Here is a 16,142-nt window from a genome sequence, read left to right on the forward strand (position 1 = left end):
TTTATAATTATTTGTGTATCTCTTTGTTTATTGTCTGACACCCCCATTAGATTGTAAACTCCCTGAGGGCAAGGACTCAGCCCACCACATCACCGAATAACCAAGACATTGTACAGTGCCAGGAGCACAGCAGATGTTCAACAAATATGTTGCTGAATGAATGACTGAGGTTGGTGGCTCAGGACTAAGTTTGTGAATGCTGAGTGTTTGCTGGGAAAGCGTTGGCGCCTCAGAGGGACGGAGCTGGGCCAGAAGCCAATGGAATTCCACTACATTACTTTTCAATACATTATCTTTACATTGTATTTTAAGATGTTGACACATCAAAATCAAATTACTGGACCAAGCTCAAAACTTACATTTGTATGCCAGGATTAAATGCTCTTTTTTGGCAGAAAAAATGTTCAGAGTTGCCATAGAATCTCATCCAACATGGAATTGGCCTGAATGAATTGTGTAAATGAGACAATCATGGTTCCTTTTCTTCTCCACCCTCCTGTTTTGCTTCCCCAAATGACTGAACGTTTGACTCAATTCATTGCTTCAGTGGATGGGCTGGTGTAGACCTGGGCAGCCACTTTCTGGGTGGTGAGCCCAAGATACTGGCTCAGGCTTGGGTTTCTCATTCCTATTTTAAATTGGGCTTCTTTATCTCTTATTTGTTTAATGCCAATGCTTGTCTATTTTATTTACACAGCATTTTCCCATCCAAGCTTGTTAGACTGTATGCAGAACATCATGTTCAGAAGGAACAATGACAAATATACATAACAACAAAAATGAAAAGTTAAACTCCAACAGGATTTGGATAGTGTAGGGTTACTTTCCTCTGTGGCTCCCCCTCGGTTCTCACTAGTGACTTGGTCCCAGGAGATCCTCTCATCCCACCTCCTCTCCTCTTCCTTTGTTCTCTTGTTTTGTTCCATACTCACTGGAAGCCTAAAGATGATTGGAGCTTTTGGCACTGTGTGTGTGGAGTTATGAGAATTTATAATCTCCAGTTTATTTTCCACATTGGAACATTGATCTAGTCCTTACACATAATAACGTCGCCTATTTTTCAAGGCTACCTTCTTCCAAATGTTTTCTTTGGTCACTTATTTTATAAAATCCCCTTCCCTAATCAGTCTTCATTGACAATGCCTCTTTCCCTGCCTAGGTTATCCTTTCAATGTTTCTAACCTAATCTAGATTTTGAGGGCAGTGCTTTTATTAATGACCAAAGCTGACTATCTTGACAGGAAACTCATGCTATCAGTAAAATATGTATTTAAAACATAAATTGGGAGTTTGAGCTAAAAATGTCTGCATTTTCCTTCTACCAGATTTGTATGTAATTGAACAACATCAGAGAAAGTTCAGGCACCTTATAATATTTAACTATAATGAAATACTTGTTGTTAGAATAGCACCTTAATGAAAAGTGACTATTCTGTAGTTTAAAGGAGTCAGTAAGCTAACAAAATGTAGCAATGTTTAAAGTTTATGGTTCTTTGCATTTTAGAATTTAGATTTCATTCTTATGAATTACTTATTTTTGATTTTAAGAAGCCCAATGTGTAGGACACAATTGCCATATAGCTATTATCTCTTATATTCTAGAATCAAAAAACAGGAGACGAAATATAAAAAATGCAGCAGAGGATGAAAGTTACATCTTAAGAATCAAAATATTCTTGTGAGTACCATAAGTGATCACTGACATAGAGTAAGGCGTTAATGAGAATGGGCTAACATATTAAATTAGAATCATGTTGAAATCAAATTGCCAGCCTAAAGAAAAATATACATATCACTGCCTCTTAAGAAGAAGGGAAATACATAACTATAAAGCTGTCCATAAATGACATACTCAGAAGTCGTCCTTGATGGCCTCTCTCCAGAAGGATTGCAAACACAGATCTTTCCACCATATGGATGTGTGTGCATGCGATGTGGTCTGAAAATGCTGCATTGATTCTGGGAAAACTGAAATCTGGGAAGCCTGGATGTCACAGTTCAGGAAAACAGAAATGTTTTTCTTTGGCTGTTGTTCCTGAAGTTACTTAAATGAGGCTCATTGGCTATTGATCTGTATATATTGAGATTACAATGAAACATAATGGACCAGTTTCTCTTTCCCCAGGCTCACAGGATTGGCGTTTCATTTTTTGGGAGCAATAAATCATGATCTTGGATTTGGGGAAATATTCTAGGATCTGGATGGCAGCTGATTTATTTTTAAGACAGTGATGTCAGGAAGAAAAGCATAATCCAGAGTGCGAGGACAGTGCTCACTGAGAGAAGAGTGACTGCTGTTTAAAATATTAAGGCTGGTTCCCCATCCCGCTTCCAGAACCCAGTCCACAACAAGGTAGATCAGAACCCCACACCATCATATTCATGGTTTCCTTTTCAGTGGCACTTACATTCTGTTTGATTTTTTTTTTCCTGTGACAACCTAGCTGCTCTATTTATCTCTTAAATCTAATTTGCGCTATGACATCAAGCTTTAATTTTCTCATGATTATTTTGCTTCTTTTTAAGCACCCATGGTGTGCCAAGCATTGGATAAAATTGAAAAGATACAATCTCTGCTGTCGCTGACTCACACATTTAAAGAGAAACGACAGGCAAAATATCCTGTAATTGGCAATAGTAGTCCTCGTGCTTTTCTCCCGTTCTCCCTTTTGAAGAAATTTCATCCCTCTAAACAAGCCTAAGAAGTTCCCTAGATCAAAGGTGTCAAAACCCAGGAGGGTTTGAAACAAGCGCCAGAGAGTAAGCAAAGGACTCTCAGAGCTGTGACTCTCCTCGGAGCCTGCCCACGTGCTCGCTGCACTCCTGCCTCACCTGGGCACACTCGACTCTGCCTCTTCTGCAGCCACCGGCATCCGCCACCCAGGAGCCAAAGGCGCTCTTCCTGCTCCGCGCCCCCACCCACCTCCCGCGCCCCAGGACTAAAAATCCTTAAAAAAGAGGCGGGAGCTAGGGGTTTTCCCGGGCCCTGGTCTGCGTGGGCTGACAGTCTCTGGGAGCCGCTCAACAAGAGGATGTCCAGGCAGGTGCGGACCCAGCTCCGGTGTTCCCCCGGAGTCATCCCCAATTTTCCCTTTCTCTCTTTTCCACATATCCCGCTAGGATCTTGTCTTTCCCTGTAACACTGAAGCCCTCTCGCACCCGGGGACTGCAGAGGAACGGCAGGCCATCGGACCGGGCGGGATGGCTGTGTGCTTTATGGTATGTGTCTGAGGGTTCGCGCGCGCGCGCGCGTGTGTTGGAGGGGGGGTTATAAATGAGGAGTAAAGCACCCCCACTCTCTCTCCTTCCTTCTCCCTCTCATCACTTCGTGGATCCCGGAGGCGCAAAGCGCAAGCCTCTGTCCGTGACGATCAGCGGCTTGGGTACCCCAGGCTCAGGCCAGCTGGGGAGTCCCCCTCACCCGGCCCGCACCTGCACCCCGAAGCTTCAAAGTTGCGGAAAACAGTCGCGGAGAGCGGAGGAGCCGAGGTTGAGGCCAGCGCGCCCGCGGTTCTCGCCCAGGGGAGCGGGCTGAGCCGAGGGTCGGGCGGGTGCACCCGCTAGAGAACGGGGGAGGAGGCGGTGGAGGGGAGGAGGGACAAGGGAGGAGAGGCGGGAGCAGCTGCCGGGGGAGGCGAGGCACAAGGTGGCTCCCCGCGGCCCTGCGCCCCGCGGCTCCCGGGGACGCACCAGGCAGCCAATGGCTGCGCAGAGGTGTACAGCAGATGGCGTCCGACTGCGCCGTTCCTTCCTCCTCCTCCTCTTCCTTCAGTGCTGAGAGCCAGAGTCGCCGCCGGGTTGCCTGACGCTGGAATGGGTGGTCTCCCGACACACACCACCATCTTTCTTGCGCTCGGGAAGCTCGGGGCTCGGCGGCTCCCGGAGGCTGCGGCGGCGGCTCGGGCGAGGCGGGTGAGTGCGGCCGCGCTGCGCCCGGAGCGGGGGATGCCCGGCCCCTGGCCGGCGCGGGCGAGAGGCGGCAGCAGCCCGGGGCGGGGGGCGCGCCGCGGACACAGACTTTGCTCTTTCTTCCCCGGCAGCCTCCCTCGCCCCTTCTCCGGGCCAGACGCGGAAACTTGCAAACGGAGCTCCTCGGACGCCTCTGGCTTAGGGCAGCAGGAAGGGTGGGCTGCCAGGGGCACAGCGTGCAAAGACCCCCGGGTTGGGCGGGCGGAGATATCCCACGCAGAGACTTGGACACAGATCTCAGGCAACCGGATCGTGCCGTGGGATTGGGGCGGCAGCTCTGTTCCCTCCACTTGCAGCTTGCTTTGGGGGTTACTGATGAAGGGAGCCAGGGGTCTCCCATCCTGCGCGGGGAGCCTCGGAGCCCAGGATCGGAGGGCGGGGAGTTCCGCGGGCTTTGCAAACAGTTTGACCGAGGGTTCTCTTTCGGTAGCGCTGACTGCGAAATCTGCGCGTGGGCGTTAGTGCCCCTGGAGCATAGCTGAGCGAGCCAAGAAGTTTTGCAGCTTCCTCTGATTTATCAGTGGAGTGTCAGGAGGCTGCAGCAACAGTTTGTATTTCCACTGTCCCTGCGGGGGGCGAGGAGCGAGCTGGGGAGAACGGGACTCGCGGGTCTGGCGTGGCCAAGCTGTTTATGAAGAGAAAACTGGGAACAGGGCGTGAAAGGGACAAGGAGGAGGACACGTAATTTCTGAAGTATCACCCATATGCTTCTGTCACCTTTCCTAACACCTCCAGTAGTAGTAAAGTTATTTGAATACGCATATGAAACCTCCACTTTTTGAAGTCCGCATAGTTGAGTCTTGAAGTTGGAAAGCTTTGAGTGTGTGTGTTTGGGGAGGGAGGCGTGAAGCTCTCTCACTCTCTTTTTAAATACAAGGGGAAAAACTTTATTTCCGGGGAAGGACGCATGATCTAATGGTACTTTTTCTTGGAATCATTCTGAGCATCCCTTAAGAGTTATTACAATTCAGTTCCATTTTGTGTGGTCAAGGTGGAGTTTGACTAAGATTATGGTACCTCGGCATGTTCTATGGAACACGCCAGGTTATTTGGTGCTCTGTTCATTGCCAGGGTGGTCTGCTGTTAGGCTGCAGTTTCCCACCTTTAAGTGCATTTGTGCTCCTGTAAATGACACCCTGGCTGAAGGAGTCTTCTTGGTGTTTTTCGGGAGTGCACCTGTGGGTACTCTGTTATTATGGAAATGGTAACCCATGCAGGCAGGGTGTATGCCAATCAGGCTGTGGGGTGTGTGTGTGTGTGTCTGTGTGTGTGCATGTGTGTACGTGTGCATCTGGAGTTTCCTTTTGACAGGCAGTCTTTGGATGTCAAAGTGATACATTTATCTCCCAGGCAGTGTCAGGACAGTCTGGGTTTGTTAGGTAACTGGGAGGCGGTGAACTTCAGGGAAGCCTTTTTGTGCTCTGCACTATACTATAGCCTTGGTTAAGGCTTCATGAAAGCCACTTAGGATGTTACTAACCAAATCAACAAGTCCTGTCCAGCGGTGAATGAAAAGCTCATGTATTTGTGGGTTGAAAGCTATATAAAGTCCCTGTCTTGAGGCTTCACTTTGATGCACTGCTGTTTTAAAACCTGAATGCCATTAATACCAGGAGCCTTCTTTTGAAACTTAATGTGGCCAGTTCTCTGCTTTCTGTGGGTAGTTGAGCCAGCCTAGTAGATTCCCTGGAACTGGCTTCTGACTATGCCTGGGTGTTGTGTTTTTTTCACCTACCTGCTAGAAGTTGAGGACTGGAAACTCTGCTTCATACAAATTTAGGTGAAAAAGAATTATGAAGATAATTCCCCTGGCCTGTAACAACCTACAGAGATACAACTGTTGACTTCAAAAATGTGGGATAGTCTTGCACATTAGCATAGATAGTTCCAGCAGCATTGAACACCTATAAATCATTCGGGGTTCTGAAGATTTGAGATTCATCTGTGGTAAGTGCTTAGGGATGTATGGTCCAGGAAAGGACCATCTACTGCTGGTGGACTTGGATAGTCCGTTTTGAGGGTTCATAACAAGTGGGCTTACTTTATATCTACCTTAATATTTAAATCAATACTTGATTTACCTTTACCATGTTTCTTAATCTCCCCACCCCCATTGTTTTTAATCGGAGTTGTTTTTAAAGAGTTGAAGGACTAAGAAACAGAAAGACTGTCAGTTAGGTAGAAAATAGCTGCTGATCATAAAAGCGGTGTAAACACAGACTCCACTGTTTGAGGACAGACATTAATAAATTGGCAACTAAAGGCACCTTTCTGTTCTCTGCTGAGTGTGCCTTTTGAGAGAAAGAGGTAAAGAATTAAAGAAAAATGGTACTGCTAAAAGGTACTTCCTCAGAAAGTCTATTAAGGACCTTGCCTACTTGCTTCAGATCCTGCTTCTGAAAGAGTAATTCTTTTACTAATATCTGTGAAAAAAATGTTTGTCCTTAAATAACAGACTGAAAAAGCAGAATAAAAAGATAGGAGCTAAGTTAGTGGAAGAGGAGTGTCCAAACAAAAAAATTTCCGAAGCACGTCAACTCATTTTCATTATACTTCACAAACTGAAGCAGGAATCAAAGAAAAAAAAAATCTTACCCAAACTGCAATTTGGCTGTTCTGCACACCTTTATAAAGAATAGGCATTAAAGTAATAACATCGTTTCAAAAGTTTGAACAGAATGATGAAGAATAGTCGACTGGTCCTATTGAGTTAAGAGTCAAAATGACAAATGATACAATATATTAAGTACACGATCAAGACAAATAGATTAAAGGATTCTAAGTAGTGACAATTATACGACTTGGTGGAGAAAAGAACATTAACATTAACAACACAGCCTCAGAGACATTCTACAGACCAAGCATAAAGGATGAGTCTTTGACTACCTAAAGGGTATTACAATATTCAAAACTATTTACATGAGCCACTTAGATATGCTTTTGGATTTTTGAATATGAATTTCACATAAATGCTTTATGTTTTTAAAAGAAGGTATTTTTCCAGTATATAACTGTAAAAGAAGCAGTTGCATTTACTTTAACACTAGGCAGCTTCCTAAATATAACCCAGGTCCTTAATTTAGAGCTGTTAACAGGATTAATATCTAAGTGATAATTAACATGTTAAACCTGTGAAAGTAGAAGGATTTTAAACTCGACTTCTAATTCTAGAAATTTTAGAAATTGTGAGTTTGAGTGGGATTAGTGTTTCAGCAGATGTGAAGTCTATGGCACTCTGCTCCAAGATGATAAACATTTTATTCACCCTTTAAAATTTCTCCATGAATTGGGATTATTTTGTTGATGTTTTTACTAGCGTTTTCATGGGTGGTTATTCATAATAGCTAACAGTAGCTATTGATGAAAGCAAAGCAAAATGGATTAGGTGCAGTTCCCTGTCAGCGTGTATGTATCTCTTGACTGAAGAGGAACTAGTGATCATAGTCATTGAATTCCTAGGGTTATGCTTTCATTCTGAACGATGTTTGTCCTTAAATAACAGACTGAAGTGTTGTTTGTTGCCTGCAGTGGGCCAGTTATACAAAATATAGATACTTAGTTATTTTTTCAGTTATAGTCCACCCATGAGTTATTAGGGGTATTCTGTAGCTACTAGATCAAGCAATTCATTTGAAAGGGAAAATAGAATATTAGTGAAATCCAATTACTCCATGTCTTTTGGTAGACTTCAGAAACCAGCCCTGGAAATGCTGTAGAATCGAGTTTCACTGCTCTGGGGGTCAGGGTTATTGGACGGTGGAGAGTTCAGTCCAAGCTTAGTTTGTAAGCTGGACGGTTAAGTCATCCAGCACCTATAAGAACTAGTATATTTTAAGAGTTGGTCTATGCTCTTGTGATGAGTAAAACACAGTACATTTAAAAGCATCACTATTCATACTAGCTTTTGGTCATTAGATATTTTTGCAATTAATAGATTCTAAAAGTACAACTCTTTGCTGTGATGTGAGAATCTGGAGAGTTTTTTGAAGTTAAAAAAAAGAAGTCCTCATATCAGAAAAGATTGGGCATTGATCAGGGCTGGCCCCGTGGCTTAGCCGTTAAGTAGGTGTGCTCCGCTACTGGCGGCCGGGGTTTGGATCCCAGGCGCACACTGATGTACCGCTTGTCAGGCCATGCTGAGGCGGTGTCCCACATACAGCAACTAGCAGGATGTGCAACTATAACATACAACTGTCTACCGGGGGAGAAAAAAAGGAGGATTGGCAATAGATGTTAGCTCAGGGCCAGTCTTCCTCAGCAAAAAAAAAAAAAAAAAAGGGTTTAAAAAAAGAAGATTGGGCATTGATCTAGACGTGAGGATTCATAAATCTGTGGAAATGTTGCTGCCATTGTTGGACTTAGGTATTTTGCAGCAAGGGACATGATGCCTGCTTTTGATTTTGCCTCTCTAGGCATATTTTAATTATGAGCCTCTTGTAATTAAATATGCTGCAGCTAAAATCAGAATCCTACATGACAAATGCACAAATGATTCTACAGTGCCTTGACTGGAGAGAAGCTCTTTGCTGTGTTCCACTTGCCTGAGGGTTGGCTGCTGATCTGTGCCCTGGTGTTGTTAGCGAACAGCTCATTACTTCTGGAAGAATCACCATGTTGAGAAAAGCTGTTGACTTCATGGCAGTTTGGCACCATTGCCTTGGTCTTAGACAGTAGTTTTCTAGTAATGCATATTTTAATTTTGGGTTCTTTCAGGTGGTTGTTTTTAAAAGCATACCATATAGTAAATATAAAAGAAAGATTTTAATTATAATAAGACTAAGGCTTGCAGCAATCGCTTCTTGCAGAGTTTCCTTCTGGGCTCTTCTCTATTGATTTCTGCCTCTCATGCTTATGTTAGACATATTCATGACGATTTGGCCAGTATGCATTGATACAGCCTTGCTGGTTGTGAAAATATTGAAATACTTCTTTTCCAGTAGGTAAACAGGTGCTGTTCTAAGCCCCCTGAAGGTCCCACTACCACCTCAGTGCTATGGGCCACTCCCTTGACACCTCCTAGGTCACCTCTTGTTACAGCCACTAAGAGAGTCACCACTTGATATGGCAGGCAGGCCTTGGGACCTGCTCTCGGGCTGTTGCCAGAGCCCGTTCTAATTGGTTGATGCTTGAGCCCTACCACTTGGTAAATATTTTTAATATCATCCTTTGATATTTTTACTCATAACAAGAATAAATGCAACTATTGGCGTTATCAAGTAGTTGAACTTGAAATCTGTTTAAATTTACATTTTAATTTTTTTATCTGTTTAACATTTATATCTGTTAAAAACACTGCAATATTATTATTTGAATATATTTGTATTACCAAAGAGCCCCAAGATGCCTAGATCCCTTTTAGTTATCAATTCATGTAAAGCCACTCTACCTTCAATTAATTTGTTTTCCACCAAACATAAACTAAGCATACTAAGTCACACTCTTGGTAAGGGGCAGAGCCAAATTTCTAACCCAGGTCTTCTGCTACAACTCTACGTCCTTCTACCCCACAGCTGTCTCAGACAACTTAATTAAAATGTATGTATGTGGGAGTAGTTCAACAAGGCTTTTTTCTTTTGGGGAAAAAGTAATTGTTTTTTTCCATCTCCATTTCTAGTCTTCAGAATTAATTCAATTTATTTCGTATCGACTTCCATTCATTTTTGTGATTAAGTATTGTTAACAGGGCTTAGTTTCACCTGAATTGACCCATTCTATGAACTGAAATATCTTCTGGCCAGTCACAGAGAGGAAAGGGATATCAATGACACTGCACACTCTTTAAGGAAAATTGTTTGGTGCTTTCTTCTCGATCTCTTCTAGCTAAAACTAAATGCAAACACTGCTAGATGGGCCCTGGAAAACACAACTTAAGTTATGCTTATTTTTTGAATAGAAAAAATAATATTCCAGGTCCTACATCAAATTTACTCATGCCAGCCATTAACTTCCTGTTACCTACCTTCTTCTTCTATTGGGCTTGTCTCCTTTAAGTCAGTCACAAGATCCCTACTAGTTAAAAAGGCCCTACTAGTTAAAAATGCTGCTTTCTTCACCCCCAGCCCCCAGTTATCCACATTCTACCTATTAGTTAAGACCGAGTTTTAATTATATTTCCACTGAGCTTTCTCTGATTATGCCAATTCACAAAGCCCTCTCTCTGTACGAACAACTCAGGTGGTAAATTCTAATTTTAATGTTTGATTGAATCTATTTTCTTATTAGCATCTACTTGTGGAGTTCTGATAGTAAAGGATTTGAATGAGAAAGGGTACTACTCTCTGCTGAGAATTCTGGAAAATGTTGGAGAGGATAATGTGATCTAGAGTAGGGGCCTGGGTGACAATAGCCCTTTGAGAATCGCTGAGACAAGGCTTAACAACATCCGGGTAGGCAATAAGAGTGACTAGAATTATTGATTATCTATGACATGCTGCATACCAGGCTAGGTGCATTAGAATCATACTGTCTAATCGTCATAATAATGTTGCAAAGTGGGTTCTATTGTTTAGTCCCATTTTTCATACTAGAAAATGGAGGCTGAGGGACCTTTGGTGCCTGGTGTAAGGCTAATGCAGCTGGTAAACCAAAGAGCAGAGAGACACGTCCCAGTCTGTTGGGCTGCAAGACCCATTTTGCTTCTGATACGCCAGACTGCCCTAGAGCCTGAAATCTGAGTTAGCAAGTTTAGTCTTAACCTCTGCTGGAATTTCTCCCAAATGCAAGAGCACATGCACGCACACAAATGCCCTCACTCACCTACTGCCAGAGCCTCCACACATGCTGGAGATGACTGACAGGAAGAGTATTGCTGAATCACTTCTACCTGGAGGTAGAAGTATCATTTGGAAATATGGGGAAAAAATATGTGTTTTGTTTTGGCACAGATCTTATGCATGCAGATTGTAATATCTTAGAATTGTAAAGAACTTGAGACATTCGTATATAGAAGTATGGGCTTCCTGAGGAATCACTGGAAGATTCAGAAAATCCAGACATAGTTAGGAAATCCACTTCGTATTCTTTTTCATTAATGGCTTATTATTGAGACAGAACTGTTCTGCCGAATATGCAAAGCATTAGCTTTTGAAATTAGCACAAAGAACAGAAAGGGGGAAACCAGTCTTCAGATGTGAGTGTGGGTGGACTGGCAGTGGCCTCGGTTACTCCTGTGATTGGGTTGAGCGATCTGGTTAGGTGAGTGCCCTTGTCTGCCCTCTTTCCTCCATCTGCATCCCGACAGGAAAGTATCCTTGGTCAAAGGGGACTTTGCTAAGAAGAGAAGGATGGTTCTTTGATTAAGCATGTATGAGAGAGCACATTTCTGAAGATCTGTTTCTTAAAAGTATTTTGCTGGGTCTGCATGAGGTCTCTTGACATGAACTTCCATGGGAATATATAATATCCCCACTTCCAATACCAAAGTCCCTTAACAATTTTTATAGAAATACAGTATTGGAATAAGACCTGTTTCTCTCTTTGCCTCTGGCACAATCATATATAAAGAAGCTCAGAAGATTCGAAGTTGTAAAGAGAGATTTTTACTTATTCCAAGAATGAACTTTTTCACCTTCAGAGCTATTTAGAAATGCTATAGGCTGTCTCAAGGAAATGTGAGTTTCCCATCTTCGGGGGTATTCAAACAGAGGACAAGCAACTAGATGCCAGAGTTTTCTGAAGAGAGGATGTGTGCATTGGATATTAATAATGGATTTATTGAGCATGTACTATGTGCCAGATACCGTTCTATACACATTAGTTTATGAAATCCTCTCAGAAAGCTTGGAGCTGATTGTATTATTATTATTCCCATTTTACAGATGCAGAAATAGTAAGTGACTTGCCCCAAGTCAGAATCTGCACTCAGGCCCTCTGATTCTAGAGCAGCACTCTTCAATAGGAATTGAATGTCAGCTGCAAATACAATTCATATATGCAATCTTAAATTTTTTAGTAGCCACATTAAAAAAGGAAAGAAAAACATGGAAGTTAAATTTGATAACTTTATTAACATCATATATCTGGAATATTGTCATTTCTACATGCATCAATATGAAGTTATTAATGAGATGTTTCAGGTGTTTGTGGTACTAAGTCTTTGAAATCCAGTCTGTATTTTATACTTACAAGCACATCTTAATACAGACTAGCCATGTTTCAAATGCTCAAGAGCCACACGTGGCTGGTGTCCGCCATATGGGACACGCCTAGGACCCATACTATGAAAATTCCACTCTGCTGGCTGTCTACTGGCTGCTAAGTTTTCTGCCAAGGTGTACACCATCAGTCTTTGTGTATGTAAGGCCATTCATCTATTTATTAATTTCGCCCTTAAATAATAGCATGAATAATATCTAAAAAAAAAAAAAAAAACTTAAAACACTTCCATGACTTTTTTCAGGAACACATTTACTTTTAAAAATTGTAAGATAGGAAGATTTCTCTGCATCTTATCTGTTAAAAAGTGAATTTCACATGGCTTTTGTTTGTGAAGATGGAGCGAATCTGGATTGCTTCCACTTTCCAACTATTCATACACATTATGAAATCACCTCGCCCTTCTGGTTTCCAGGGTAAATAATCCCACTTTCTTTTGTCATTTATTTTTTTTTTTGTTTTCATTGGTTTGCTAGTATGTATGTGTAGCCTGTACATATGAAATGGGCATCGCCTAGGATCTGCTTGTCTCTAGTACGAATGAGAAGGGAAAAGATAACCTTTAACTAAGATTGAACTTAACCAATTTTTCTCATTTACACTTGATGCGTTATTTCTCAGTCCTCTTTTACTATATCCTTATTATGATTATTGCAGTCAGAAATGACATGCGGACCACTGAAGTGATATTTCTGATCAAATTGTAGTAACTTTTTGGTAGGTTTGATTCATTTCCTGGCAGGTAGCATTCTTCTCAGTAATAGGAAGGGCCTTTCTCAAGTTGAATTTCTGACAGTAACCACCCTTCTGGGCTGTGGCATGCTTCAATTGAAAAAGCAGAATGTGACCTGCCTTTCATTGCTGGAACATATAAAAAAAGTCCTGTGTTTCCTTTGTAAGTGCAACCTCTATTCAGCTATATATGATCGTGTGAAACATTTTAATAATTCCAAGTCTCTTTGTGGGGGGTGGGGGGAATATTACATGGATAGCTTAAGTCTGACTTTAGTTGCTTATTAAAAGAAAAATATTAAGAACACAGCTTAAGTTGGAAAGAAAGAAAAATTCTAAACTTCATAGGAAGGAATTTACTTAGACTCTAAGGATATGTCATCTAATATTATGTACATGAATATTAGATATTTCATTTGGATTATAGAGTTGGTGGAATTAAAACATGATACTTGTGGACATAATATATCCCCAGTGCAGCCCATCTTTCAGGTTGTTTTAGTAACTAAGCAGTTTTCACACAGCAAGACAAACCAATGGAAAGCACAAGGTGCATTTGTTTGTAAGCTATATGAATAAGACTATTTATTGAGCACCTGCTGTGTTCATGGCATAGAGTGAATAAAAGCAAGTGTAGGATACCAGCCCCAATTTCCAGGAATTTTTAGTCTAACTGGGAAGATGTGCCATGCATATTCTCTGTCCTCGGCAAAGCCAAATCACCTTATTTATATGCTTCTAGCTCTGTTACTAAGTATGAGCTACATAAAAGCAGAGAATGCATCTTACTCATATTTGGATCTTCAGCACCTTGCAGAGAATAACTGCAATTAGTATGTGTTGGATTAAGTAAAATTGGTGCATTAACTGTATTTATACACGTGAATTAAAATATAGCTGTAATACCCTATTTATAATGGGACCATCTATATAAAAATTTTGTTTTAAATAATGAAAATGAATAAGGTGCTACTCCTCTGGCTGGATCTGCTCTGCTGACTCCAGTTGGTGACTTCTGACAGCTGAGCTGCAGTTGAAAAAGATAGTGTTAACCTAAAGGAAGTGCGGGCCTCTTTTCTCAGCATACCAGAGTCATATCAGGATTTAATCTCAGTCACAGACTCTTTCAGAATACCAAAAAAAAAAAAAGATCATTTTGTTCTGAGGATGAAGAACCTCGATATTCAATCATGTTAAGTAATCCTTGGACATATGCATGTGAGAGGTGGGGAGTAGCGTGGGATAAACAATATGACTGCATGGGGCTTCCAATGATTGTTGAAGAATATAGTGCTAAACAATACCAGTATGACACTTACTATTTGGGAGCAAAAGGCATCACCTAAAAATTAGCAAGGCTATATAACCTACAGAAGTGGAGCACCCTTTGAATGTCCCATCAAGTTCGTAGAATGTACTGCATTGTTAATTTGGCTATTTGAGCCAGTTACAGAAAAGTTGATGTAAACAGTGAGGGCATCAGATAATCAGGAAGACATTTCTTTAGCATTTTACATGCAAGGACTTCAATACACTTTGATAGATTAAAATAGTTCTTCCCAGCCTACTGGGTTCCTCAAGGAAAATATTAGCCAATAGAAACACTGTGTTTTCATGATATACAATGCACTATGCTTGGCCCAGTGGGGTGTACAGAGATACCCAAGAATTGACCATCCCCTTAAGGAATTTTCATGGAGTTCATCTGGAGGTAGGAGAAAAAAAAAAGTATGCTTCAAAGATAAAAATTGCGTCTGTGGGGTTTTATAGATTAGTAGATACAGCATGGGAAGGAAGAAATTGGGCTTTCTGTCAACCTATTTGTTTTTCTTATAGTTTTCCTGGCAGTATTTTTGATTCTGGGTTGTATATGCTAGTCCTTAAGACTGATTATTTATATTGTCTTTAATATAAAATCTTATATAGTGTTTTGAAGTCCATGGCTTAAGAAACTTCAAGATTCATTAAAAACAACAATAAACTCCCCTGCAGCCTGGCAATGTGGGCAGAATAGCTTATCCCTGGTTTACTGGTCTGCATAGAACTTGATCGCATTCTCAAACTCTGTGTTTTGGAAACTTGTGATGCTCACAGTCTAAATAAAGTGAGACCCAAATCTTTATAATCTAAGGTAAACAGTTTTGTCCTGGCACGTGTCATTGTGTGGCGGGGAAATATATACAGGGACAGAATTATCCATTGATTTGGCAACAAGGTTGGCAAGCATAGATGTTTGGTAAATACCTACAAGATAAAAGCGTCTGAAATAGCAAAGTAGTCAATCAGCCCCAAGAACTGAAAGCTAAGAGCTGCTCAAAATAGTGTGAAATCATTTATGTTGTAAAGGCTTAGGAAGTGAACATAGGATGATGGAAATTTGGTAGGGTGCATGAGTGAGCACACCCACACCCACACACCAAAGAAAATACACATACATTTGAATGATAGGAAAGTGATAGCAAATCCAAGATGTGAAATGACAGGAAAAGAGGAAAGAGGAGGCAAACAATGTAACTGAAAGGGGAAAAGCCTTCTCAGCTGTTGGAACCAGATGTGTTTGGAAATACCATTCTGTTGAAACCCACAGAGGAGATGATGAGAAGGGAGTAGAGGAAAAGCGCTGGGAAAAAAGCATACTGCTCCAGAGATTGAGCCAGTTGCAAAGGTGGGAGAAATCTATATAATCCAGTCAAATGATGCATTTTCTTGGATTTGGAGAAACTTTATGAACAAGAGCAAAAACAAATGGGAGAGAAATGAAGCAGTGGATGATATAGTGAAATTTAATGTTATGTATAACATACTATCAGAAGTTCATATGTAGTATATGCAAACCCAGGTCTTTCCAATTTAAAACAATGAATCTATTCTTGACTCCCTTTCCAGTTACCTCCTCGTCTCTTGCCTTCCTTTCCAATTCTACCTTCTGAAATGAGTAGAATTTGCTCCCTGTCTCCACTGTGCATTCACTCTTCAAATCACCCAGCCTGAATTCTGCCCTCACTGCTCCAACTGAAAATAGTTCTTGCCAAAGTTATGAATTGCTTCCCAGTTGTCAAATACAATGGACACTTTCCAGTCTCTTTTTATTGTAATGATTAAAAGAAGAGTCTTAGTATATTAGAGAAGCCAAGAATGCATTGACAAAGTTCCCATAATCCTACCATTTTGATTCTCTGTTTTAAAGCTGCCAAAATAACTATTGAAGATTTAGACAAGCGAAATGGGTAATTTTGGACTAAATGTAACCTGGAAAAGATTGAAATGTATGACACTTTGCCAAAAAG

General features: G+C 41.4%; 1 protein-coding gene across 1 annotated transcript in view; it reads left to right on the plus strand.

Moving 5' to 3' along the window:
- The first annotated feature begins 3,751 nt into the window (after positions 1-3,751).
- Positions 3,752-16,142, plus strand: part of THSD7B (thrombospondin type 1 domain containing 7B) — an 808,984-nt gene continuing 796,593 nt past the window's right edge. Inside the window, exon 1 of the mRNA XM_087435109.1 lies at positions 3,752-3,912. The gene's annotated coding sequence lies outside the window, so the exon portion shown is untranslated. The remainder of the gene's footprint in view (positions 3,913-16,142) is intronic.

Source organism: Ceratotherium simum, chromosome 9 (genome assembly GCF_057802395.1).
Source record: "Ceratotherium simum simum isolate JZ-2026a chromosome 9, ASM5780239v1, whole genome shotgun sequence".
NCBI classification, from domain to species: domain Eukaryota; kingdom Metazoa; phylum Chordata; class Mammalia; order Perissodactyla; family Rhinocerotidae; genus Ceratotherium; species Ceratotherium simum.